General features: G+C 38.5%; 6 pseudogenes; all 6 read right to left on the reverse strand.

Annotated features, from left to right (window-relative positions):
* Positions 1–6,922: 6,922 nt before the first annotated feature.
* LOC120521142 lies at positions 6,923–7,031 on the reverse strand (annotated as a pseudogene).
* Positions 7,032–8,132: 1,101 nt separating this feature from the next.
* Positions 8,133–8,251, reverse strand: LOC120521146 (annotated as a pseudogene).
* Positions 8,252–8,379: 128 nt separating this feature from the next.
* Positions 8,380–8,498, reverse strand: LOC120521139 (annotated as a pseudogene).
* A 4,813-nt stretch (positions 8,499–13,311) lies between these two features.
* LOC120521138 lies at positions 13,312–13,430 on the reverse strand (annotated as a pseudogene).
* Positions 13,431–13,913: 483 nt separating this feature from the next.
* LOC120521140 lies at positions 13,914–14,022 on the reverse strand (annotated as a pseudogene).
* A 619-nt stretch (positions 14,023–14,641) lies between these two features.
* On the reverse strand, positions 14,642–14,760 carry LOC120521141 (annotated as a pseudogene).
* Positions 14,761–27,272: the final 12,512 nt, after the last annotated feature.

Here is a 27,272-nt window from a genome sequence, read left to right on the forward strand (position 1 = left end):
GTGGCTCATTTAGCTGAGCTGTAGCCACTGTTGTGGGTCCTGAATCAGAACACGCATCCACTCAACCTGGTTAAATGGCTTAAGTCAGTTTTCATCTCTCTTACAGTTGCTTTTATTATTCTCCTGCTTGTAGCTTGCTGTATTGTTCCCTTGCTAAGATACACTGTATCCAAGTATTTCACTGCCTCTATGGCAAAGGCTTACTTTTTACACAAAAAAAAATGCTTCAGATCAGCTCAGCCACCCTACACTCCTCCGCCCACTCCACTCCATCCCCCTCTCCTACCCTTTCCCACTCAACTCTCCCCTGATCAAATATTTTTTGCTTGCTAAAAAAGGGGGAATGTGGAAGACAAATGTTCTCTTCGTTCCCTTGTACTAATTCATGTCTGAGAAGTAAGCTTTACTGAACCATGTAAAAGCATGCTTTGTTTTAGCAAACAGAAAAATATTTGTGCAAAGGACTCAAGGTCTAAGCATTCCACACATGAGTCTGCCTTATCACATTTTCTCTTAGCTTACATCTGAACTCCATAACAAAAGGGGCCAAAAAATCAAGTTGCACAAGGGGTGTTGAAGGGGCTCAAGGATTGTGTATAATAAACGTGTTGACTGTTACATTTTATAATGATATTAAATCACGCATTCTAGGGGTATTAAAACTTGCCCCACCCAACAGACGGGGTTCAGAAGAGCCCTGACTCTGTCATGTATATTTGATTGTCTGCTTTTCTGAAACTCTTCTCACTGTGACTCTGCAAAATAAAGCTGCTTTATAACCACACATGCTGTCTAGTCTGAAGTCTTCGCCCACAGTCTCCTGGAGACATCTTTTGGTGGATCAAAGAGAAGTGACAGGGTATCGCCAAGAAAAGTATCTAAAGGAACAAGTTCTGTTTTTGAAGACTCAGCACCCAAGAGAGACACATCTCTGAAGCGGACTCTTTTCTTTGATTTCGTTGACAAATATCTTGGACCGGTAGGATTAAACTTTGTTGTTATCGCTCGACAGCGCGATTCCAGTAGGGTTTCTCTTTGCCCTGAACAATAAGGACAGTAAACCCATTTGATCAGTATGGTTTTACTTATTTATGAACATTGCGTGTTTAAACCAGAGAGGGGTGTTTTGATTGCTATGTTTTTGTTTGTTTGTTTTTCTTTATATATGTAAAACAATATATTTGTTCTTTTGCTTCTTTGTTTGGTGATATAGCTTGTTGTTAATGCTAAGCTGGGACTGGTGGTGGGGGTCAATAAAAGAACGAGCGTTGGTCATGTTGCCCGATAGATTTTAGATATTGAACTGCTTTATACTAGCAGTTTTCTAATCGTGCCTTAACTTAGGGTTTAGTTGTTTGCCCAGGGTTAGCGGTACAGATTAGTGGTGGCCCGTCATCGGGACCTGACTAGTATACATCCACAATCTCCTTTCACGCATTTTCACCACCATAGTTCAGATTTCTTCTGTGGGGTTAGCCCAGGAGGCCACTAGCCCGGCGAGGACCCGGAAATAGGGGTCAAACTGGGCGAACATGTTACAATCAGGCGCATTTAAGAGGTCGATGAAGCAACCAGTGTGTTGGATTCGCTATACATTTCTACTCCTAAGGTGCAAGAGATGAAAACATCCTGCCGCCGTTGTGGGGCGAGATGTATGAACGGATGGAAGAGATGCACAATCAGATCAAGGAATTTGCTGAAGGGGCTGCGCTGTGAAGAGGCTCTGCATGGATCGCTGGAAGCGCTATAGAAATGATGCGTGAATATGTGCAAGATCAGGTGCGGTATTTGGAACAGCGATTGATTGCTTGTCTCCAGAGAAGGGATCAGCAATGGGAAGTTGAGCTGCAGGACGTGGTAAGGAGGAGCTTGGACGCTTATTGTAGGAAATCACGGCAATCTAACTCAATGGGAGGTACGACTTCCAGGGTCTCCCTTACTGCTGCACCTGCCGCGGCACTACGCTTAGAATTCCCTAAATTGTACATCAGCAGAAGTTCTCAGATTTTTGGAACAGGCGGATTCGTTTTTAGAACTTCACCCCTTAACTAACGTGGAGTTAATGGGCTTTTTAAACGCCTCGCTGAGCGGTTCAGCGTGGTCATGGTGGCAGGCAGAAAAGACAAGCTTCTTTCGCTCCACATTTTTAGAAGCATTCCTGCCGGCGGATTATCAGGATGAGGTGGAAGAGCAGCTAATAAACACCTGCCAGGACCCTACGCAGCCCATCAGAGACTTTGCATACGTAATATCGTGCACTGTGTTTGAGATAGAATTCCAGTATGTCAGAAGACGACATCGAGGCGTGTCCTCGGTGCTTGTAACCCACGGCTGGCTGTGGCTTTACGGGGTATTGTGGGCTCAGTACAATCTCTGGTGAAAATCGTTACTTTAATTGAGAAAGACTGGGTAGCCATGAGGGGACATAAACAAAAAAAAAGGACCCCTCAGGCAGTAGTTTGCCTAGTGGACGGGGTCAACGACAAAAGGACCGATCCGCTGGGGCTGAGCTCACCAATGTGTGCACACAGTTACCCATGTTGGTCGTGCCAGTAACTGTGAGGGACATCACTGGGGATGCGGTTGTAGACACTGGAAGCACTCTTACCTTAATGAAGCGCAGTTTGTTGGAAAAAAATTAAAAAACCCCATGAGCTGCCCAAGGTAAGTGGTACAATGAAGTTCTTCTTGGCAGACGGGAGGGCGTATGGTGATAGTGGCAAAGTCCTGATGCAGTTTGCACTGCACAGTGTTTCCTGGGAGGTGGGACGTATATGTCTTAGAGGATGACTGCTTGACCATGCCACTGCTGCTGGGGTTGGACTCCATCATTGCAGCAGGCATGAATTTACGTCGAGGTCCGGAGAATACACGCTGCCGGGAAAGGCGTTCAGGTTCGAAGAAAGATCTCGGGAAGAGCTGCGGTGGCCCAATTTTTTTTATTATCTGGCGCAATCCGTTGCAGAACTGAGTCCTATAGAAGCTAGCATAGGTGCTCAGCCCTGGGAGGTGCAGCCTCTATTGAGAAGATGGCCTACGGTTTGGACAGAAAAACTGGGATGCACGGCAGCAGTTACTCATCATATATATACGGTGGATGAGGTCCCAGTCCGACTTAGGGCTTACAGAGTATCGCCAATGAAGAGGAGGCTTATTAAAGAATGGGTTGACCACATGTTGGAGGACGGTATTCTTGAACCTTCATCCTCGCAGGCAGCACCAGTAGTATTGGTCCGGAAAACGGATGGCACTTTTTGATTCTGTGTTGATTACAGTGGACCGAATACTAAAACTCATCATAATACCTATCCCATTCCTTTGGTGCATGAAATATTAGAATCATTGGGTGGTGCAGCTGTTTTTAGCACTCTGGATCTTCAGTCTGGATATTGGCAAGTGTGTATGGGAGAAGACAGCATAGAAAAGACTGCTGTGATCACTCCAGAAGGCTTGTTTCATTTCCGGGTAATGCCCTTTGGGCTTAAAAACGCTGGGGCTTCCTTTCAGAGATTGATGGCGCAAGTGCTGAGAGGGTTGATTGGGAAGACCTGCTATGTGTATATTGACGATATCATTGTCTTCTCTCCTTCATTGGAACAACATCTCCTGGACCTTGATGAACTCTTCTACCGACTCAAGCAGGCTCAGTTGACCCTGAACATGAAAAAGTGCCTCTTGCAGTCCCACCTCACTTTCCTGGGGCATGTGGTGTCAGCCAAAGGTGTCAAAGTGGAACCAGACAAGATCACGGCCATTGTGGATTACCCTCCTCCTGTCAACATCAAAGCATTGCAGCGCTTCCTGGGGATGGTAGGCTGGTTCCACAAATTTATTCCTAAGTTAGCTGACACCGTCGCCCCTTTACATCAGTTGACCCGAAAGGGAGTACCATGGGAATGGACACCAGAATGCGAAGGTGCTTTTAAAAACCTTAAACAGGCACTTTTGGTACCACCTGTCCTGTCACAGCCTGATCCATGCCTTACCTTTCAGGTGCAAACAGATGCCAGTGACTTAGGGCTTGGGGCTGTCCTCACTCAGACTAAGGAGGGAGAAGAACGGGTGATTGCATATGCTTCCCGCTCCCTACGTGGCCCAGAGCTAAATTATTCAGCCTCCGAAAAAGAATGTCTGGCAGTAGTTTGAGCTGTGGAGAAGTGGCGACATTTTCTTGAAGGGGTTCTGTTTGAAGTAAATACCGACCACTGTGCCCTGGTATGGGATTTTAACTGCCCCAAGACCTCATCCAGATTGACCCGATGGGTTTTGCGTCTTCAGCAATTTACTTTTAAAGTTTTTTACTGGAAGGGGTGTGGAAATGTGGTACCAGATGCGCTTTCTGGAACCACCTATGACTTCGGTGGTGGCCCTTGTATCGACTCAATGGACAGACCTGCCACTGGATCTTCAGGACATAGTTCGAGCTCAGTCCATCAGTCCTGTTTGTCAGGAGGCACGGAATAATTCCACAAAGCGAAAGGGTCAAATTACCTTTCTGGAGCTTCAGGGTGTGTTACATCGCTGTGTGTCATCCAGATTGGGAGGAAACAAATACCAACTTGTTGTCCCTGGATCACATGTGCCGGAGTTCCTTGCGTACTTCCACGACAGTCCTTTTGGGGGTCATCTAGGTCATCTGAAGACACTGAAAAGGATATTAGAGGTAGCCTGGTGGCGAACGGTGAGGAAGGAGGTTTGTAAACATGTAAAGACTTGTATTATTTGTCAGCAGTACAAGAACCCACCTGGTTTTTCAGCAGGACCTCTTCAGTCCACAACAGTGAAAGACCCTGGAGAAACTTGGGAGGTTGATCTAATGGCACAAGAGGACCACAGCATACCATCCTCAGGCTAACATCTCAGAACGTGTGAACCGCAATTTGAAAACCATGTTTGCCTCCTATGTTGGGAACCGTCATCAAGACTGGGATCAAAATCTTCCTGAACTTCGCTTGGCCATAAACTCTGCCTTTCATGAGGGTACCGGTGAGTCTCCTGCACAATTAACTCTTGGAAGACAAATTCTTGGGCCGTTAGAACTACATATCACTCCCCCCTGTCCTGATACTACTTCATACCAGCAATTACATTTGTTAGAACTTTTAAAGAAACAGGTTAGGGAACGGGTGGTGAAATCCCAGGCCAAACAGGCAAGATATTACAATAAACGGAGAAGAGTAGTTCTCTATTCTGTAGGTGACCGGGTTTGGTTGAAGGCGCATCCCCTTTCTAAGGCTTCAACTAAATTTGCTGCGAAGCTAGCTCCGAAGTGGTTCGGCCCAGCTACAGTACTTAGCAAATTAGGTCCTGTTAATTACAGTGTTCAATGGGCAACTGACTCTTGGGGAAAAAAAAGAGATACAGTGCATGTGACCAACATGAAGCCTTATTTTGGCCATTCACTTGGTCAGGGGGCGGGGAATATGTAGCGGATGCCACATATGCTATTATTCTGTGGGCGGTTGCTGCCTCTTTGGGTGTATTGCTGTAAATACACCTTTAAGGGGGAAGTCATAACTCGGTCAGGGTGGTTGGTGTTGAAAGCTTAAAAAACGGAAAAGAAGGGGAGAAAGGGAGACATCTTGTGGTGGAGCAAAGAGAAGTGACAAGGTAGCCAAGAAAATTATCTACTGGAACAAGTTCTTTTTTGTTTGAAGACTCAGCAACAAAAGGGAGACGCATCTCTGAAGACGGACTCTTTTTCTTTGATTTCGCTGACAAATATCTTGGACCGGTAGAATTAAACTTTGTTGTTATCGGCTCGACAGCCAGCGTATTACAGTAGGGTTTCTCTTTGCCCTGAACAATAAGGACAATAAACCCATTTGATCAGTCTGGTTTTACTTATTTATGAACATCACATGCTTAAACCAGAGAGGCTTTGATTGCTATGTATTTGTTTGTTTGTTTTTCTTTATATATGTAAAATAATATATTTGTTCTTTTGCTTTTTATTTGGTGATATGACTTGTTGTTAATGCTAAGCTGGGACTGGTGGTGGGGGTCAATGAAAGGACGAGCGTTGGTCACGTTGCCCGATAGATTTGAGATATTGAACTGCTTTATACTAGCAGTTTTCTAATCGTGCCTTAACTCGGGGTTTAGTTGTTTGCCCAGGGTTAGCGGTACAGCACTTCCATTGGAAAGTTAAAAGATGCATTTCCAAGGCATACACTGATGTTCAGGTTGAGTACAACAGTAAATGAAAAAAGCTTACAGCACCCATGCTTCCCAGGCGGTATCCCATCCAAGTGCGTGTTTAAATTCTGAGATCAGGTGCTTTCACAATGGTATGGCCGTAAGCAAGAGCTTCACTACTTCTTGATGGTTAAATACTAAAGATCGGGGGGTTGGGCGGTTTAAATTGAAAGGATAAAGATGCAGTTCCCAGCCATACACTGATGGTCAGGTTGAGTACAACGGTAATTGAAAAAAGCTTACAGCACCCGTGGTTCCCAGGAGGTCTCCCTTCCAAGTACTGGCTAAGCACATGCGTGTTTAACTTCTACGATCAGATGAGTTCAAGAACATTCTCACAGGTGTTGCCGTTAGTGAAAGCCACGTCATGCTGGTTAAATACAGAAGCTATTGACAGGCACTTCCATTACAATGTTAAAAGATGCATTTTCGAGGCATACACTGATGTTCAGGTAGAGTACAACAGTAAAGGAAAAAAAGCTTAAAGCGCCCGGGGTTCCCAGGCGGTCTCCAATCCAAGTACTGGCTGAGCCAGTGCGTGTTTAATTTCCAAGATCAGACGAAATTGGGCACTTTCACACTGGTAAGTCCGTAAGCAAAAGCAGTGCTCTGTAATGCTGGTTAAATATTGAAGATCGGGGGGAGCGCTTCCATTGTAAAGATAAAAGATGCATTTCCAAGGCATACACTGATGTTCAGGTTGAGTAAAACAGTATTGGAAAAAAGTTTACAGCACCCAGGATTCCCAGGCGGTCTCCCATCCAAGTACTGACCGAGCCCGTGTGTGTTTAACTTCCGAAATCAGACGCTTTCACACTGGTACGGTCGTAAGCAAAAGTAGTGCTCTATAATGCTGGTTAAAAATTGAAGTTCGGGTGTGGCGCTAACAATGGAAAGGATAAAGATGCAGTTCCCAGCCATACACTGATGGTCAGGTTGAGTACAACAGTAATGGAAAAAAGCTTACAGCACCCGTGGTTCCCAGGCACTCTTCCATCCATGCATGTTTAACTTCCGAGATCAGATGAGTTCAAGCACATTCTCACAAGTGTTGCCGTTAGCGAAACCACGCTACTTCATGCTGGTTAAATACAGAAGTGATTGATGGGCGCTTTCATTGAAACGTTAAAAGATACATTTCCATGGCATACACTGATGTTCAGGTTGAGTACAACAGTAAAGGAAAAAAGCTTACAGCACCAGGGATTCTCAGGCGGTCTCCAATCCAAGTACTGGTCGAGTCAGTGCGTGTTTAATTTCCGAGATCAGACGAAATCGGGAGCTTTCAAACTGGTGAGTCCGAAAGCAAAAGCAGTGCTCCGTAATGCTGGTTAAATATTGAAGATCGGGAGGGAGTGCTTCCATTGGAAAGTTAAAAGATGCATTTCCAAGGCATACACTGATGTTCAAGTTGATTACAAATAGGAAAGGAAAAAAGCTTACAGCACCCGGGGTTCCCACACAGTCTACCATCCACGTATACTGGCCGAGCCATTGCGTGTTTAACTTCCGCGATTAGACGAGATCGGGTGCTTTCACACTGGTATGGCCTTAAGCAAGTGCAGCACTCCTTAATGCTGGTTAAATATTGAAGATCGTAGGGGAGCGCTTCCATTGGAAAGTTAAAAGATGCATTTTCAAGGCATACACTGATGTTCAGGTAGAGTACAACAATAAAGGAAAAAAGCTTACAGCGCCCGGGGTTCCCAGGCGGTCTCCAATCCAAGTACTGGCCGAGCCAGTGCGTGTTTAACTTCAGAGATCAGACGAAATCGGGCGCTTTCACACTGGTAAGTCCGAAATCAAAAGCATCACTACTTCTTGATGGTTAAATACTAAAGATCGGGGGGATGGGCGCTTTAAAATGAAAGGATAAAGATGCAGTTCCCAGCCATGCACTGATGGTCAGGTTGAGTACAACAGTAATGGAAAAAAGCTTACAGCACCCTTGGTTCCCAGGCGGACTCCAATCCAAGTACTGGCTAAGCCCATTTGTGTTTAACTTCCGAAATCAGACGAGATTGGGTGCTTTCACACTGGTATGGCCGTAAGCAAGTGCAGCACTCCTTAATGCTGGTTAAATATTGAAGATCGTGGGGGAGCGCTTCCATTGGAAAGTTAAAAGATGCATTTCCAAGGCATACACTGATGTTCAGGTAGAGTACAACAGTAAAGGAAAAAAGCTTACAGAGCTCGGGGTTCCCAGGCGGTCTCCAATCCAAGTACAGGCCGAGCCAGTGCGTGTTTAACTTCCGAGATCAGACGAAATCGGGCACTTTCACACTAGTAAGTCCGGAAGCAAAAGCATCACTACTTCTTGATGGTTAAATACTAAAGATCGGGGGGTTGGATGCTTCAAATTGAAAGGATAAAGATGCAGTTCCCAGCCATACACTGATGGTCAGGTTGAGTACAACAGTAATGGAAAAAAGCTTACAGCACGCGTGGTTCCCAGGCGGGCTCACATCCAAGTGCTGGCTAAACACATGTGTGTTTAACTTTCGAGATCAGATGAGTTCAAGCACATTCTCACAGGTGTTGCCGTTAGCGAAAGCCAAGCTACTTCATGCTGGTTAAATACAGAAGCTATTGATGGGCATTTCCATTGGAAAGTTAAAAGATGCATTTCCAAAGCATACACTGATGTTCAGGTTGAGTACAGCAGTAAAGGAAAAAAGCTTACAGCACCCGGGGTTCCCAGGCGGTCTACCAGCCACATATACTGGCTGAGCCATTGCGTGTTTAACTTCCGAGATCAGACGCTTTCACACTGGTATGGCCGTTAGCGAAGGCATCGCTACTTCTTGCTGGTTAAATACTAAAGATCGGGGTTGGGCGCTTCAAATTGAAAGGATAAAGATGCAGTTCCCAGCCATACACTGATGGTTAGGTTGAGTACAACAGTAAAGGAAAAAAGCTTACAGCACCCGGGGTTCCCTGACCGTTTCCAATCCAAGTACTGGCCGAGCCAGTCCGTGTTTAATTTCCAAGATCAGACGAAATCGGGCGCTTTCACACTGGTAAGTCCGTAAGCAAAAGCCGTGCTCCGTAATGCTGGTTAAATATTGAAGATTTGGGGGGAGCGCTTCCATTGGAAAGTTAAAAGATACATTTCCAAGGCATACACTGATGTTCAGGTTGATTACAAATAGTAAAGGAAAAAAGCTTACAGCACCCGGGGTTCCCACGCGGTCTACCATCCACATATACTGGCCGAGCTATTGCGTGTTTAACTTCCGACATCAGACGCTTTCACACTGGCATGGCCGTAAGCGAGGGCATCACTACTTCTTGCTGGTTAAATACTAAAGATCGGGGGGTTGGGCGCTTCAAATTGAAAGGATAAAGATGCAGTTCCCAGCCATACACTAATGGTCAGGTTGAGTAAAACAGTAATAGAAAAAAGCTTACAGCACTCGGGGTTCCTGGGCGTTCTCCAATCCAAGTACTGGCCGAGCCAGTGCGTGTTTAATTTCCGATATCAGAAAAAATCGGGCGCTTTCACACTGGTAAGTCTGTAAGCAAGTGCAGCACTCCTTAATTCTGGTTAAATATTGAAGATTGTGGGGGAGCGCTTCCATTGGAAAGTTAAAGATGCATTTCCAAGGCATACACTGATGTTCAGGTAGCGTACAACAGTAAAGGAAAAATGCTTACAGCGCCTCGAGTTCCCAGGCGGTATCCAATCCAAGTACTGGCCGAGCCAGTGCGTGTTTAACTTCCGAGATCAGACGAAATCGGGCGCTTCCCACTGGTAAGTCCGTAAGCAAAAGCATCACTACTTCTTGATGGTTAAATACTAAAGATTGAGGGGTTGGATGCTTCAAATTGAAAGGATAAAGATGCAGTGCCCAGCCATACACTGATGGTCAGGTTGAGTACAACAGTAATGGAAAAAAGCTTACAGTACCCATGGTTCCCAGGCGGTCTCCCATCCAAGTACTGGCTAAACACATGTGTTTTTAACTTTCGAGATCAGATGAGTTCAAGCACATTCTCACAGGTGTTGTTGTTAGCTAAAATTGTGCTACTTCATGCTGGTTAAATACAGAAGCTATTGACGGGTGCTTCCATTGGAAAGTTAAAAGATGCATTTCCAAGGCATACACTGATGTTCAGGTTGATTACAAATACTAAAGGAAAAAAGCTTACAGCACCCGGGGTTCTCACGCGGTCTACAATCCACGTATACTGGGCGATCCATTGCGTGTTTATTTATTTATTTATTTTTTATTTTTATTAATTTTATTACAATCCATACAAAGCAATCAAGTTTTTACAAAAAGAAAAATTTAGTTTAGAACAGATCGATCCCCACCCCTGAGAGAGAGAGCAAGCCAAGCTGCGTTAAATTTTAAGGCTTGTAAACATACCTTAATTAATTAATTCTCTGTGCTTTATGAACTTATTTTAAAATATTACTAATTAGATCCTGCCATGTTTTGAACAAAGTCTGTACAGATCCCCTAACTGAGTATTTGATTTTTTCTAATTTCAAATAATATAACACATCGGTTTCCCACTGACTTAAAAGAGGAGAGTTTGTGTTCTTCCAGTTTATCAGAATGAGTCTGCGTGCCAAGAGTGTAGTGAATGCAATCACAGTTTGTTTTTCTTTCTCCACTTGAAGCCTCTCTGGAAGAACCTCAAGCACAGCTGTTAATGGGTTAGGAGAGATTGTGAGTCCAAGGCTATCTGAAAGGTAAGTAAAACATTTTGTCTAGAATAATGTTAATTTGGTGCAGGCCCAGAACATGTGAACTAGTGAGGCTAGGGCTTGGTTGCATCGTTTGCAGGTTGGATCATGCCCTGGAAACATTTTGGAGAGTTTTAGTCGAGACAGATATGCTCGATATATAATTTTGAGTTGTATAATTGTATGCTTTGCGCATATGGAGCTCGAGTGAATTCTCTGCATTGCTACTTTCCACTCCTTTTCTGATATATTAATTGAGAGATCTTTTTCCCAGTGTCCTCCTGAATGTTTGAAAGGGAGGGATTGTAAAATGATTTTATATATTGTAGAGATGGAGTCTAAGTCCTTGAGATTGAGCAATATTTTTTCCAGCAAGGATGAGGGTGCAAGATGAGGATAATTTGGAAGGTTCTGTTTAACAAAGTTCCTGATTTGAAGAAACTGAAAGAAATGTGTAGCTAGAATGTTAAATTTGGAATGTAATTGTTCATAGGATGCAAAGACGTTGTCTATATAAAGCTCTATAAGCAAGTTAATTCCAAATTTTTTCCAGATATTAAAAACTGCATATGTTTGTGAAGGTTGAAAGAGGTGGTTCTCTTGCAGAGGTGCGACAGATAGAAGCTTCTCCATCTTAAAATGCTTTCTACATTGGTTCCAGATTCTAAGTGAGTGGAGAACAATTGGGTTATTAGTGTATTGCCGATAACGTGTGTTTATTGGAACACAGAGCAAGGAATACAAAGAAGTACTGCAGGATTTTACTTCTATTGCGGTCCAAGCCTGTGTATGTTCTTCTATTTGTGTCCAGGTTCTTATAAGCCTGTATATTTGCTGCCCAGTAATAAAACTGGAAGTTAGGTAGAGCCATGCCACCTTCTGCCTTTTGTCTTTGTAGGGTCGCTCTTTTGATGCGTGGATGTTTTGAATTCCAAATAAATTAGGTTATTGTTGAATCTAATTAATTAAAGAATGATTTATTGATGTATATTGGGATGTTTTGAAATAAAAAAGGAGCTTAGGAAGAATATTCATCTTAACAGTGTTAATTCTTCCAGCTAGTGTGAGATGAAGGGTTGACCATCTATGCAAGTCTCGTTTAATTTTTTCCATGCAGACGGCGAAATTTTGCTGATATAGAGCTTTATGTTTACTTGTGATGTTTACCCCTAGGTATTTAAACTGTTCTGCAATGAAAAAAGGTAGGGTATCTAATCTAATATTATATGCTTGAGAATTCACTGGAAAGAGTACACTTTTATTCAGATTAATTCTGAGACCAGAGATCTTTTGAAATTCTGTGATTGCTGCTAAGACTGCAGGCACAGAAATTTCTGGGTCCAAAATATACAGTACCATATCATCTGCATATAATGAGATTTTCGGTTCCAGTCCTTCTCTGCTAATCCCCTTTATCTGATCAGTATTTCGACAATGTATTGCCAGTGGTTCAATGGCAATCGCAAACAGCAGCGGTGACAAGGGGCATCCTTGTCTAGTGCCACGTTCTAGTTTAAAGTAGTCTGAGCAAATGTTAACTGAAGCTTTTGGGTTAGTATACAGTAATTTAATCCATGCACAAATGTTCGGGCCAAACCCAAACTTCTCCAATGTAGTAAAAAGGTATTTCCATTAGTAAGTAGTAATATTTCTGGGGTGTTCGATTTAGTTGGTGAGTATATTACATTAAACAGGTGTCGAAGATTTGAAGATAAGTGCCGGCCCCTAATAAATCCAGTTTGGTCTTGTGATATTACAGAGGGGAGCATTTTCTCCATCCTTCTGGCTATTATTTTAGAGAGTATTTTAACATCGTTATTCAGAAGTAAAATTGGTCTGTATGATGCACATTGTAATAAGTCCTTATTTTGTTTTGGAAAGACAGTGATTAGTGCTTGGCGAAAGGTTTGTGGAAGAGATTGGTTATCTCTGGCTTCTGTAAATGTTGCTAATAGGAGGGGAGCTAACTGAGCTGAGAATTTCTTGTAAAACTCTGCAGAGTAGCCATAAGGGCCTGCTGCTTTTCTGCCTTGAAGTGACTTTACAGCATCTAGTAATTCTGATAACGCCAGAGGTTTATCAAGTTCCTCCACACTAAAAGCGTCTATTTGTGGTATCTGTAATGTATCCAGGCATCCACTGATGTTCAGGTTGATTACAAATACTAAAGGAAATAAGCTTACAGCACAAGGGGTTCCCACGCGGTCTACCATCCACATATACTGGCCGAGCCTTTGAGTGTTTAACTTCTCAGATCAGATGCTTTCACACTGGAATGGACGTAAGCGAGGGCATCGCTACTTCTTGCTGGTTAAATACTAAAGATCGGGGGGTTGGGCGCTTCAAATTGAAAGGATAAAGATGCAGATCCCAGCCATACACTGATGGTCAGGTTGAGTACAAGAGTAATGGAAAAAACCTTACAGCACTCGGGGTTCCCAGGCAGCCTCCCATCCAAGTACTGGCCAAACCCGTGTGTGTTTAACTTCCGCGATCAGACGAAATCGGGAGCTTTCACACTGGTAAGTCCGTAAACAAAAGCATCATTACTTCTTAATGGTTTAATACTAAAGATCAGTGGGTTGGGCGCTTCAAATTGAAAGGATAAAGATGCAGTTCCCAGCCATACACTGATGGTCAGGATGAGTACAACAGTAATGGAAAAAAGCTTACAGCACTCGGGGTTCCCAGGTGGTCTCCCATCCAAGTACTGGCTAAACACATGCGTGTTTAACTTCCGAGATCAGATGAGCTCAAGCACGTTCTCACAGGTGTTACCAATAGCGAAAGACACGCTACTTCATGCTGGTTAAATACAGAAGCAATTGATGGGCGCTTCCATTGCAACTTTAAAAGATACATTTCCAAGGCATACACTGATGTTCAGTTTGAGTACAACAGTAAAGGAAAAAAGCTAAAACTAAAGATCGGGGGGTTGGGCGCTTCAAATTGAAAGGATAAAGATGCAGTTCCCAGCCATACACTGATCGTCAAGTTGAGTACAACAGTAATGGAAAAAAGCTTACAGCACTCGGGGGTCCCAGGTTGTCTCCCATCCAAGCACTGGCCAAGCCCGTGTGGGTTTAACTTCCGAGATCAGGTGCTTTCCCACGGGTATGGCCGTAAGCAAGCACAGCACAGCACTCCTTAATGCTGGTTAAAAATTGAAGATCGGGGGGGAGCACTTCCAGTGGAAAGTCAAAAGATGCATTTCCAAGGCATACACTGATGTTCAGGTTGATTACAAATAGTAAAAGAAAACAGCTTACAGCACCCGGGGTTCCCACGCGGTCTACCATCCACTTATACTGGCTGAGCCATTGCCTGTTTAACTTCCAAAATCAGACGCATTCACCCTGGTAAGTCCGTAAGCAAAAGCATCACTACTTCTTGATGGTTAAATACTAAAGATCGGGGGTTGGGCACTTCAAATTGAAAGGATAAAGATGCAGTTCCCAGCTATACACTGATGGTCAGATTGAGTACAACAGTAATGGAAAAAAGCTTGCAGCACCCATGGTTCCTAGGCGGTCTCCCATCCAAGTACTGGCTAAACACATGCGTGTTTAACTTCCTACATCAGATGTGTTCAAGCACATTCTCACAGGTGTTGCCATTAGCGAAAGACAAACTACTTTATTCTGATAAAATACAGAAGATATTGACGGGCGCTTGCATTGCAATGTTAAAAGATACATTTCCAAGCATACACTGATGTTCAGGTTGAGTACAACAGTAAAGGAAAAAAGCTTACAGCACCCGGGGTTCCCAGGTGGGCTCCAATCCAAGTACTGGCCGAGCCAGTGCGTGTTTAATTTCCGAGATTAGACGAAATCGGGCGCTTTCACACTGGTAAGTCAGTAAGCAAAAGCAGTGCTATGTAATGCTGGTTAAATATTGAAGATCGGGGGGGAGCGTTTCCATTAGAAAGTTAAAAGATACTTTTCCAAGGCATACACTGATGTTAAGGTTGATTAGAAATAGTAAAGGAAAAAAGCTTACAGCACCCTGTGTTCCCACGCGGTCCACCATCCACGTATACTGGCCGTGCCATTGCGTGTTTAACTTCCGAGATCAGACGCTTTCACACTGGTATGGCCGTAAGCGAGGGCATCGCTACTTCTTTCTGGTTATATTCTAAAGATCGGGGGGTTGGGAGCTTCAAATTGAAAGGGTAAAGATGCAGTTCCCAGCCATACACTGATGGTCAGGTTGAGTAAAACAGTAATGAAAAAATCTTACAGCACTCAGGGATCCCAGGCGGTCTCCCATCCAAGTACTGTCTAAACACATGCATGTTTAACTTCCGAGATCAGATGAGTTCAAGCACATTCTCACAGGTGTTGCCGTTAGCAAAAGCCATGCAATTTCATGCTGGTTGAATACAGAGGCTATTGACGGGGGTTTCCATTGTAACGTTAAAAGATACATTTTCAAGGCATACACTAATGTTCATGTTGAGTCCAACAGTATAAAAACTATGTCGCAGATGTGTTTCAAGTGGTTTCAACATACAGACTCATTGAGTTTCACTCAACTTCAGTTTTGGCCCAATGCAAGTCAATGGGGATTTCAAAAGTGAGTATGAGATGTTGAAGTGCACTTTGAAAAACAGTTGGGAAACCATCCAAACAGTTCTTAACCATAAAGGTACTGGGGAATTCATCATTTAGAACTGCTTTTACCAGAGTATTTTGACTTTCCACAGACTTAGACTTGAAGGTAACTTGAATTCACCATAACGCGTTTCAGGGCCTGAAAATCACTTTGTGTACACATGTGTAAAGGCTTGTTTTCCACCAGGAAACTGTTCAAAACAGTTCATTTCTGTAAAAACTATGTCGCAGATGTGTTTCAAGTGGTTTCACAACAGACTCATTGAGTTTCACTCAACTTCAGTTTTGGCCCAATGCAAGTCAATGGGGATTTCAAAAGTGAGTATGAGATGTTGAAGTGCACTTTGAAAAACAGTTGGGAAACCATCCAAACAGTTCTTAACCATAAAGGTACTGGGGAATTCATCATTTAGAACTGCTTTTACCAGAGTATTTTGACTTTCCACAGAGTTTGATTTGAAGGTAACTTGAATTCACCATAACGCGTTTCAGGGCCTGAAAATCACTTTGTGTACACATGTGTAAAGGCTTGTTTTCCACCAGGAAACTGTTCAAAACAGTTCATTTCTGTAAAAAACTATGTCGCAGATGTGTTTCAAGTGGTTTCACAACAGACTCATTGAGTTTCACTCAACTTCAGTTTTGGCCCAATGCAAGTCAATGGGGATTTCAAAAAGTGAGTATGAGATGTTGAAGTGCACTTTGAAAAACAGTTGGGAAACCATCCAAACAGTTCTTAACCATAAAGGTACTGGGGAATTCATCATTTAGAACTGCTTTTACCAGAGTATTTTGACTTTCCACAGAGTTTGATTTGAAGGTAACTTGAATTCACCATAACGCGTTTCAGGGCCTGAAAATCACTTTGTGTACACATGTGTAAAGGCTTGTTTTCCACCAGGAAACTGTTCAAAACAGTTCATTTCTGTAAAAAACTATGTCGCAGATGTGTTTCAAGTGGTTTCACAACAGACTCATTGAGTTTCACTCAACTTCAGTTTTGGCCCAATGCAAGTCAATGGGGATTTCAAAAGTGAGTATGAGATGTTGAAGTGCACTTTGAAAAACAGTTGGGAAACCATCCAAACAGTTCTTAACCATAAAGGTACTGGGAATTCATCATTTAGAACTGCTTTTACCAGAGTATTTTGACTTTCCACAGAGTTTGATTTGAAGGTAACTTGAATTCACCATAACGCGTTTCAGGGCCTGAAAATCACTTTGTGTACACATGTGTAAAGGCTTGTTTTCCACCAGGAAACTGTTCAAAACAGTTCATTTCTGTAAAAACTATGTCGCAGATGTGTTTCAAGTGGTTTCACAACAGACTCATTGAGTTTCACTCAACTTCAGTTTTGGCCCAATGCAAGTCAATGGGGATTTCAAAAAGTGAGTATGAGATGTTGAAGTGCACTTTGAAAAACAGTTGGGAAACCATCCAAACAGTTCTTAACCATAAAGGTACTGGGGAATTCATCATTTAGAACTGCTTTTACCAGAGTATTTTGACTTTCCACAGAGTTTGATTTGAAGGTAACTTGAATTCACCATAACGCGTTTCAGGGCCTGAAAATCACTTTGTGTACACATGTGTAAAGGCTTGTTTTCCACCAGGAAACTGTTCAAAACAGTTCATTTCTGTAAAAACTATGTCGCAGATGTGTTTCAAGTGGTTTCACAACAGACTCATTGAGTTTCACTCAACTTCAGTTTTGGCCCAATGCAAGTCAATGGGGATTTCAAAAAGTGAGTATGAGATGTTGAAGTGCACTTTGAAAAACAGTTGGGAAACCATCCAAACAGTTCTTAACCATAAAGGTACTGGGAAATTCATCATTTAGAACTGCTTTTACCAGAGTATTTTGACTTTCCACAGAGTTTGATTTGAAGGTAACTTGAATTCACCACAGCGCGTTTCAGGGCCTGAAAATCACTTTGTGTACACATGTGTAAAGGCTTGTTTTCCACCAGGAAACTGTTCAAAACAGTTCATTTCTGTAAAAAACTATGTCGCAGATGTGTTTCAAGTGGTTTCACAACAGACTCATTGAGTTTCACTCAACTTCAGTTTTGGCCCAATGCAAGTCAATGGGGATTTCAAAAGTGAGTATGAGATGTTGAAGTGCACTTTGAAAAACAGTTGGGAAACCATCCAAACAGTTCTTAACCATAAAGGTACTGGGGAATTCATCATTTAGAACTGCTTTTACCAGAGTATTTTGACTTTCCACAGACTTAGACTTGAAGGTAACTTGAATTCACCACAACGCGTTTCAGGGCCTGAAAATCACTTTGTGTACACATGTGTAAAGGCTTGTTTTCCACCAGGAAACTGTTCAAAACAGTTCATTTCTGTAAAAAACTATGTCGCAGATGTGTTTCAAGTGGTTTCACAACAGACTCATTGAGTTTCACTCAACTTCAGTTTTGGCCCAATGCAAGTCAATGGGGATTTCAAAAAGTGAGTATGAGATGTTGAAGTGCACTTTGAAAAACAGTTGGGAAACCATCCAAACAGTTCTTAACCATAAAGGTACTGGGGAATTCATCATTTAGAACTGCTTTTACCAGAGTATTTTGACTTTCCACAGAGTTTGATTTGAAGGTAACTTGAATTCACCATAGCGTTTCAGGGCCTGAAAATCACTTTGTGTACACATGTGTAAAGGCTTGTTTTCCACCAGGAAACTGTTCAAAACAGTTCATTTCTGTAAAAAACTATGTCGCAGATGTGTTTCAAGTGGTTTCACAACAGACTCATTGAGTTTCACTCAACTTCAGTTTTGGCCCAATGCAAGTCAATGGGGATTTCAAAAGTGAGTATGAGATGTTGAAGTGTACTTTGAAAAACAGTTGGGAAACCTTCCAAACAGTTCTTAACCATAAAGGTACTGGGAATTCATCATTTAGAACTGCTTTTACCAGAGTATTTTGACTTTCCACAGAGTTTGATTTGAAGGTAACTTGAATTCACCACTATGCGTTTCAGGGCCTGAAAATCACTTTGTGTACACATGTGTAAAGGCTTGTTTTCCACCAGGAAACTGTTCAAAACAGTTCATTTCTGTAAAAAACTATGTCGCAGATGTGTTTCAAGTGGTTTCACAACAGACTCATTGAGTTTCACTCAACTTCAGTTTTGGCCCAATGCAAGTCAATGGGGATTTCAAAAGTGAGTATGAGATGTTGAAGTGCACTTTGAAAAACAGTTGGGAAACCATCCAAACAGTTCTTAACCATAAAGGTACTGGGAAATTCATCATTTAGAACTGCTTTTAACAGAGTATTTTGACTTTCCACAGAGTTTCAGGGCCTGATTTGAAGGTAACTTGAATTCACCATATGCGCAGATGTGCGTTTCAGGGCCTGAAAATCACTTTGTGTACACATGTGTAAAGGCTTGTTTTCCACCAGGAAACTGTTCAAAACAGTTCATTTCTGTAAAAAACTATGTAAAAACGCAGATGTGTTTCAAGTGGTTTCACAACAGACTCATTGAGTTCCACTCAACTTCAGTTTTGGCCCAATGCAAGTCAATGGGGATTTCAAAAGTGAGTATGAGATGTTGAAGTGCACTTTGAAAAACAGTTGGGAAACCATCCAAACAGTTCTTAACCATAAAGGTACTGGGGAATTCATCATTTAGAACTGCTTTTACCAGAGTATTTTGACTTTCCACAGAGTTTGATTTGAAGGTAACTTGAATTCACCATAACGCGTTTCAGGGCCTGAAAATCACTTTGTGTACACATGTGTAAAGGCTTGTTTTCCACCAGGAAACTGTTCAAAACAGTTCATTTCTGTAAAAAACTATGTCGCAGATGTGTTTCAAGTGGTTTCACAACAGACTCATTGAGTTTCACTCAACTTCAGTTTTGGCCCAATGCAAGTCAATGGGGATTTCAAAAGTGAGTATGAGATGTTGAAGTGCACTTTGAAAAACAGTTGGGAAACCATCCAAACAGTTCTTAACCATAAAGGTACTGGGGAATTCATCATTTAGAACTGCTTTTACCAGAGTATTTTGACTTTCCACAGAGTTTGATTTGAAGGTAACTTGAATTCACCATAGCGCGTTTCAGGGCCTGAAAATCACTTTGTGTACACATGTGTAAAGGCTTGTTTTCCACCAGGAAACTGTTCAAAACAGTTCATTTCTGTAAAAACTATGTCGCAGATGTGTTTCAAGTGGTTTCACAACAGACTCATTGAGTTTCACTCAACTTCAGTTTTGGCCCAATGCAAGTCAATGGGGATTTCAAAAGTGAGTATGAGATGTTGAAGTGCACTTTGAAAAACAGTTGGGAAACCATCCAAACAGTTCTTAACCATAAAGGTACTGGGGAATTCATCATTTAGAACTGCTTTTACCAGAGTATTTTGACTTTCCACAGAGTTTGATTTGAAGGTAACTTGAATTCACCATAACGCGTTTCAGGGCCTGAAAATCACTTTGTGTACACATGTGTAAAGGCTTGTTTTCCACCAGGAAACTGTTCAAAACAGTTCATTTCTGTAAAAAACTATGTCGCAGATGTGTTTCAAGTGGTTTCACAACAGACTCATTGAGTTTCACTCAACTTCAGTTTTGGCCCAATGCAAGTCAATGGGGATTTCAAAAGTGAGTATGAGATGTTGAAGTGCACTTTGAAAAACAGTTGGGAAACCATCCAAACAGTTCTTAACCATAAAGGTACTGGGGAATTCATCATTTAGAACTGCTTTTACCAGAGTATTTTGACTTTCCACAGACTTAGACTTGAAGGTAACTTGAATTCACCATAGCGTTTCAGGGCCTGAAAATCACTTTGTGTACACATGTGTAAAGGCTTGTTTTCCACCAGGAAACTGTTCAAAACAGTTCATTTCTGTAAAAAACTATGTCGCAGATGTGTTTCAAGTGGTTTCACAACAGACTCATTGAGTTTCACTCAACTTCAGTTTTGGCCCAATGCAAGTCAATGGGGATTTCAAAAAGTGAGTATGAGATGTTGAAGTGCACTTTGAAAAACAGTTGGGAAACCATCCAAACAGTTCTTAACCATAAAGGTACTGGGAATTCATCATTTAGAACTGCTTTGACCAGAGTATTTTGACTTTCCACAGAGTTAGATTTGAAGGTAACTTGAATTCACCATAGCGTTTCAGGGCCTGAAAATCACTTTGTGTACACATGTGTAAAGGCTTGTTTTCCACCAGGAAACTGTTCAAAACAGTTCATTTCTGTAAAAAACTATGTCGCAGATGTGTTTCAAGTGGTTTCACAACAGACTCATTGAGTTTCACTCAACTTCAGTTTTGGCCCAATGCAAGTCAATGGGGATTTCAAAAGTGAGTATGAGATGTTGAAGTGCACTTTGAAAAACAGTTGGGAAACCATCCAAACAGTTCTTAACCATAAAGGTACTGGGAATTCATCATTTAGAACTGCTTTTACCAGAGTATTTTGACTTTCCACAGAGTTTGATTTGAAGGTAACTTGAATTCACCATAACGCGTTTCAGGGCCTGAAAATCACTTTGTGTACACATGTGTAAAGGCTTGTTTTCCACCAGGAAACTGTTCAAAACAGTTCATTTCTGTAAAAAACTATGTCGCAGATGTGTTTCAAGTGGTTTCACAACAGACTCATTGAGTTTCACTCAACTTCAGTTTTGGCCCAATGCAAGTCAATGGGGATTTCAAAAGTGAGTATGAAATGTTGAAGTGCACTTTGAAAAACAGTTGGGAAACCATCCAAACAGTTCTTAACCATAAAGGTACTGGGGAATTCATCATTTAGAACTGCTTTTACCAGAGTATTTTGACTTTCCACAGAGTTTAATTTGAAGGTAACTTGAATTCACCACTATGCGTTTCAGGGCCTGAAAATCACTTTGTGTACACATGTGTAAAGGCTTGTTTTCCACCAGGAAACTGTTCAAAACAGTTCATTTCTGTAAAAACTATGTCGCAGATGTGTTTCAAGTGGTTTCACAACAGACTCATTGAGTTTCACTCAACTTCAGTTTTGGCCCAATGCAAGTCAATGGGGATTTCAAAAGTGAGTATGAGATGTTGAAGTGTACTTTGAAAAACAGTTGGGAAACCTTCCAAACAGTTCTTAACCATAAAGGTACTGGGAATTCATCATTTAGAACTGCTTTTACCAGAGTATTTTGACTTTCCACAGAGTTTGATTTGAAGGTAACTTGAATTCACCATAAAGCGTTTCAGGGCCTGAAAATCACTTTGTGTACACATGTGTAAAGGCTTGTTTTCCACCAGGAAACTGTTCAAAACAGTTCATTTCTGTAAAAAACTATGTCGCAGATGTGTTTCAAGTGGTTTCAAAACAGACTCATTGAGTTTCACTCAACTTCAGTTTTGGCCCAATGCAAGTCAATGGGGATTTCAAAAGTGAGTATGAGATGTTGAAGTGCACTTTGAAAAAGATTTCAAAAAGTAGTATTTTGTTAAAACTTTGAAAAAGTTTTGGTTTTAAAGTTCTTAACAAATGAATTCATCAATTAGTTTTAACCCAAATAATTTGGGGTTTCCAAGAGTTTGATTTGAAGGACTTTTAAAAAGGGCCCCCAAAATTCCTTTTTAAACATGGAAACTTTTTCCCAGGGAACTGTTTAAAACAGTTATTTCTTAAAAATTTGATTTGAAGGTTTAACAACCCAAATCTTAGGGCCTAATTTAGTTTTGGCCCCAAAGGTAAAGGGTTTTAAGGAAATGGGTTTAAGTTCATTTGAAAAAAAGTTGGATTTTAAGTTCTTAACCATAAATTTCTGGAGTTTTATCAATTTTAGTTTTTGCCAAATAATGATTTCCAAGATTGATTTGAAGGCTTGAAAAACATACTAGTTCAGGCCGAAAACATTTTAACAGTTAAAGGCTTGTTTTTCCCAAACTGTTTTAAAAAGTTATTTTGTACTTTCCAGAGTTTGTTTAATTATTAAACAACCTTCGGGCCTAAAATCATTTGGCCCCAAAGGTAAAGGGTTTTCAAAAAGAAATGTTAAGTCATTTTTAAAAACAGTTGGGAAAATCAAAAGTTTTACAAAGGTACGGGGTTCATCATTTTGTGCTTTTTAAAAGATTTTATTTTGGGGGTTTGATTTTTTGGAACTTGAAAACCCTCCGTTTACCTAAAAACTTTTTCACATTGAACTTTTTTTACCAGGAAATGTTCAAAAAGTTATTTTGAAAAAACTTATTTTTTAAAAAGTTTTGGGGGTCAGGGTTTTTTCAAAGGGGTTTTTCCGAAATTTAAAAAAGTTAAATTTTAAAATTTAAAAAAGTTGGGCAAAAACCTTTTCCCAAAATTTTATTTTCCCAAAAAATGGGGTTTTAAGGGTTTTATCCTGGGGGGAAAAAAAATTTTACCTAAAGGCGTTCCCAAGGGGCTTTTTACAGAAAATTTTTTTTTTTTCCCCAAGGTTATGGGGAAAAAATTATTTTCCTGTTTTCCAAAACCTTTTGGTTTTAAATTAGTTGGGAAAAAAAAGAAAAAGGGAAATTTTTGGTAACAGTTTAAAAAAAAAATTTAACATTTAAAACTGGGGAAAAATTTCCCTTTCAATTATTTAAATTTTTTAAAAACCCCCCCCCCTATTTTTTCAAGGTTTTTTTTGTTTCAAGGGAAATTTTCCCCAAACTTAAAAAATTTTTTGAAAATTTTTTTAAAAAAAGTTTCAAAACAGTTTTTTTCCTAATTAATTTGGTTTTAAAAATAAAGGGGGGGAAAATTTTAAATTAAACCCCAAACATTTAAAAAAAAGGGAAATTTTAAAAATTTTTAAAAATTTTAAAAAATTCCCTTTTTGATTTTAATTTCCCCCAAAAATTTGGTTTTAAATCCTTTGGGTTTTTTTGGAAAATTTTTTCACCAAAACCGTTCCCCTTTACGTTAAAATTTTTAAAAATTTTTTTCCCCAAAATTTTAATTTCCCCAAAAAATTTTCCCCTTGTTTGGTTTTAAGAAAAGGGGTTTAAAATTTTTTTTAAAAATTGGCCCCAAAAAAATTTTAAAAAATAAAGGGGAAAAAAAAGAACGGGCCAAATTTTTTTCCAAGGGTTTTATTTACGTTTAAAATTTAAAATTATTTAAAATTTTTTGAAAATTTTTTAACCCAAAAACCCTTTTTTCCGAAAAATTTTTTTTTGTAAAAAAAAAGGGTTTTTTTTCCCCCCCAAAAATTTAGTTTTTTTAATTGACAATGGTTTTAAGGGTTTAAAAAAATAAAATTTTCATCCCTTTAAACCAAAAATTTAAAAAAAATTTTCGGAATTTACTTTAAATTTTTAAAAAACTTTTCCAAAGGGGTTAAAGGGTGTTTTATTTTTTTAATTTTAAAATTTTGTTAAAAAGGGGTTTTTAAAAAAAACCCCGGGAAATTTTTTTCCAAAAATGTTTCAAAAATTTTTTTTTGGAAAAAAAGTCAAAATTTTAAAGGGAAAAGTCAGTTTAAAAAAGTTTTTAAAATTTTAAAAAAAACAAACATTTTTTTTGGGAAAAAAAAATTTTTTCCCTTAACCAAAATTGGGTTTACAAAATTTTTTTTAAGGGAAAAAAAAATTTGGTAAAATTTTTTCCATTTTAACTTAAAGGGGTTTTTAAAAATTTTTTGTTTAAAAAGTTTAAAATTTTTTTTTTAAACTCAAAAGTTTAAAAATTTCAATGTTTTAAAGGGGGGAAAAATTAAAATTTTAAACCTTTAAAAAATTGGGTCAACATTTAAATTTTGGGGGGGTTTACTTTAAAATTTTTAAAAAAAAATTCCCAAAAGGTTTGGGGGAAAATTTTCCTTTACAATTTGCTGTTTTTTGGAACTTTAAAATTTTTTAAAACCGAAATTTTTAATTTTTTAAAATTTAGGGTTTTTTAATTTTCCCCCAAAATTTCCCAATTTTTGGAAAAAAGGTTTAAAAATTGGGGGAAAAAAAATCCCAAAAAAAGGGGGGGAAAAAAATTTTACTAAAAATTTTGGGGCCTCCCGGGTTTTTTTAAAGGATTTGAATTTCACCAAAAGCTTTTAAAAATTTTAAATTTTCCGGGTTTTTTGAAAAATTTTTTCAAGGGAAAAATTTTTTTTAACTTTAAAGGGTTTTTTACCCAAACCCCCGTTTTTTAAAATTTTTCCCAAAGGTTTTTAAAGGGGTTTCCCAAAATAAAGGGGGGTTAAAAAATTTGAAGTTGGGGATTTAAAAAAAAGTGGGGAATCACTTTTAAAAAAAAAACCCAAATTTTTTAAAAATTTTTGGAATTTTTTAAAGTTTTTAAAAGGTAAAAAACCCAAAGGGGTTTTTGGCTTTTTTCACCCCTCTTCAAAACTTTTTAAAATTTAAAATTTTTTTAAAAATTTCAAAATTTTTCCCTTTTTAAAGGGAAGGTTTACAATTTTATTTTTAAATTAAATTTTTTCAAGAAAAAAAGGGGTTTAAAAATAAATTACCTTAAACCTTTTAAAAAATAAAAAACTTTTAAAAAATTTTTTGGGGGTTTTTGGGGTTTTTTTAATTTTTTTTCACGAAATTTTTAGGAAAAAACATTTTATTTTTAAAAAAAAATTTCAAATTTTTAAAATTTTTTCCCAAAAATTTCCATTTTTCGTTTTCAACCAATGGGTTTAAAATTTAAGGAATTTAAAAAATTTTTTAAAAAATTTGGGAAAAAAAGGGTTTAAAAAGGGGGAAATTTAAAAGTTTTAAAAAAATTGGGGGGAAAAAAAAAACCAAAATTTTTTAAAAAAAGTGGGGCCGGAAAAAATTTTTTTGGGGGGTTGTTTTTTAAAAATTTAAAACAAACTTTCCCAAAAACTTTAAAAGTTAAATTTTTTTAAAATTTTTCAAGTTTTTCCCAAAACAGTAGATTTTTAAAATTTTAAATCAATTTTAAAATTGGGAAAAAAAGGGTTTCCAAAAAATGGGGAATTTAAACCCTTTAAAAAAGGTTAAAATTTTAAAATTTTTTCTAAAAATTTTGAATTTAAATTTGTTTAAAAATTTTTTACTTTTCCCCGGGTGAAAAAATTTTCAACAAATTGTTTAAAGGGTTTAAAACAATTTTTGAAATTTAAATTGTTTTGGCCCCAACCCCTTTTTTAAAAAAATTTTTTCCCTGAAAAAGGGGCCAAAAAGGGTTTTTTTAAATTTTAACAATTTTTAAATTTTTTAAAAATTTTTTTTAAAGGACTTAATTAATAAATTTTTACCAAAAGGTTGGGTTTAAAATTTTTTGGGTTTTAAGGTTTTTTCCCCAAAATTTAAAAGGGATCTTTTAAAAAGGGTTTTTTTCCCAAAAATTTTTAAAAAAGTTTTTTAAACTTTAAAAATTTTTGTTAAAAAAAGGGGGTTTAAAAAAATTTGGCCCAAACAATTAAAACCCCCAAAAAAGGGAGGGGATTTTTTTAAAAATTTTTTTCCTTTTTAAAAAAGTTTGGGAAAACATTTTCCCCGGGCGGGGTTTCCTTTGACTGTTTAAAAATTTTTTTTCCAAAAATTTCCCAAAACAAAATTTTCAGGGTTTAAATTTTTTTTTAAAAAAAAGGTTAAATTTTTTTTCCCAAAAAAAGTAAAAATTTCAAAAAAAATTTTTTTTTTAAAATTTTAAAAAAAACATTTTCAAAAAATGGGTTTAATCATTTGAAACAAAAAAAAAGTTTACAAAAATTGGGGAAAAAAAAACTTCCAAAGGTTTAAAATTTAAAGTTAAGGTTTTTCCCCAAAAAAATTTTTTTAAAAAAAAAATTTTTAAATGTTTTTTTCCCAAAATTTAAAATTTTTTTTTAAAAACTTAAATTTTTAAAACAAGGGTTTTAAAAGGGTATTGGGTTTAAACTTTATTGGAAACCCAACATTTCCCCAAAAGGGAGGGGTTTAAAATTTTTTTTTTAAAATTTTTTTAAAAAAATTAAAAAAATTTTAAAAATCTTTAAAATTTTTTTTAAAGGGTTTTTTAAAAAAATTTTAAACCCCGGGTTTTTTGGGAAAAAAATTTTTTTGGTTCTTTTCCCGGCCTTTAAAACAGTTTTTTTAAAACAAGCAAGTTTTAAAAAAGGGTTTTAAAAGAAGGGGGTTTTTAAAACCCGTTTTAAAAACAAAAAATTTTTTTAAAAATGGATAAATTTGAATGTTTAAAAAGTTTTAAAAAAACCCCCCAAAGTTTTAAAAAGGGAGGGGAAATTTAAAAAATTTTTAAATTTTACTTTAAAGTTTATTTGAAAACTTGAATTTTCCCAAGGGTTTCCAAAAAATTTTTTAAATTTGGTTAAAAAAAAAGTTAAAACACCCTTTTTAAAAAAAAATTTTAAAAATTTTTTAAAATTTTTTAAAAAGAAATAGTTTTTTTAAATTATTTTGGGCCCTAAAGTAATGGGGTTTCAAAAAGGGGTTGAATGGGGATTAAAAAAAAGTTGGAAAATAAAAAATTTTAAAAAAGGGGGTTTATTTAAAATTTCTTTTTAAAAAGCTTTAAATTGTTTTAAGGTCTTTTTCAATAATTTGGGCCCAAAACCTTTTTTACCAAAGGGGTTTTTTTTCCGGGAAATTTAAAACCCCCCGTAAAAAAATTGGGTTGGAATTTTCCCCAAAAAACTCTTTTTCCCAACCCGTTTTCCCCAAAAAAGGGATTTAAAAATAAGTTTAAAGGTGAACACTTTGAAAAAATTGGGAAAAAATCCCTTTTTAAATTTAAAAATTAAAAAAAATTGGTTTTTTTCCGTATTTTTTTTCCAAATTTTATTTAAATAACTTAATTCCCAAAGGGGGTTTAA

This window comes from Polypterus senegalus, unplaced genomic scaffold, assembly GCF_016835505.1.
Source record: "Polypterus senegalus isolate Bchr_013 unplaced genomic scaffold, ASM1683550v1 scaffold_33, whole genome shotgun sequence".
In the NCBI taxonomy this organism is placed as follows: domain Eukaryota; kingdom Metazoa; phylum Chordata; class Cladistia; order Polypteriformes; family Polypteridae; genus Polypterus; species Polypterus senegalus.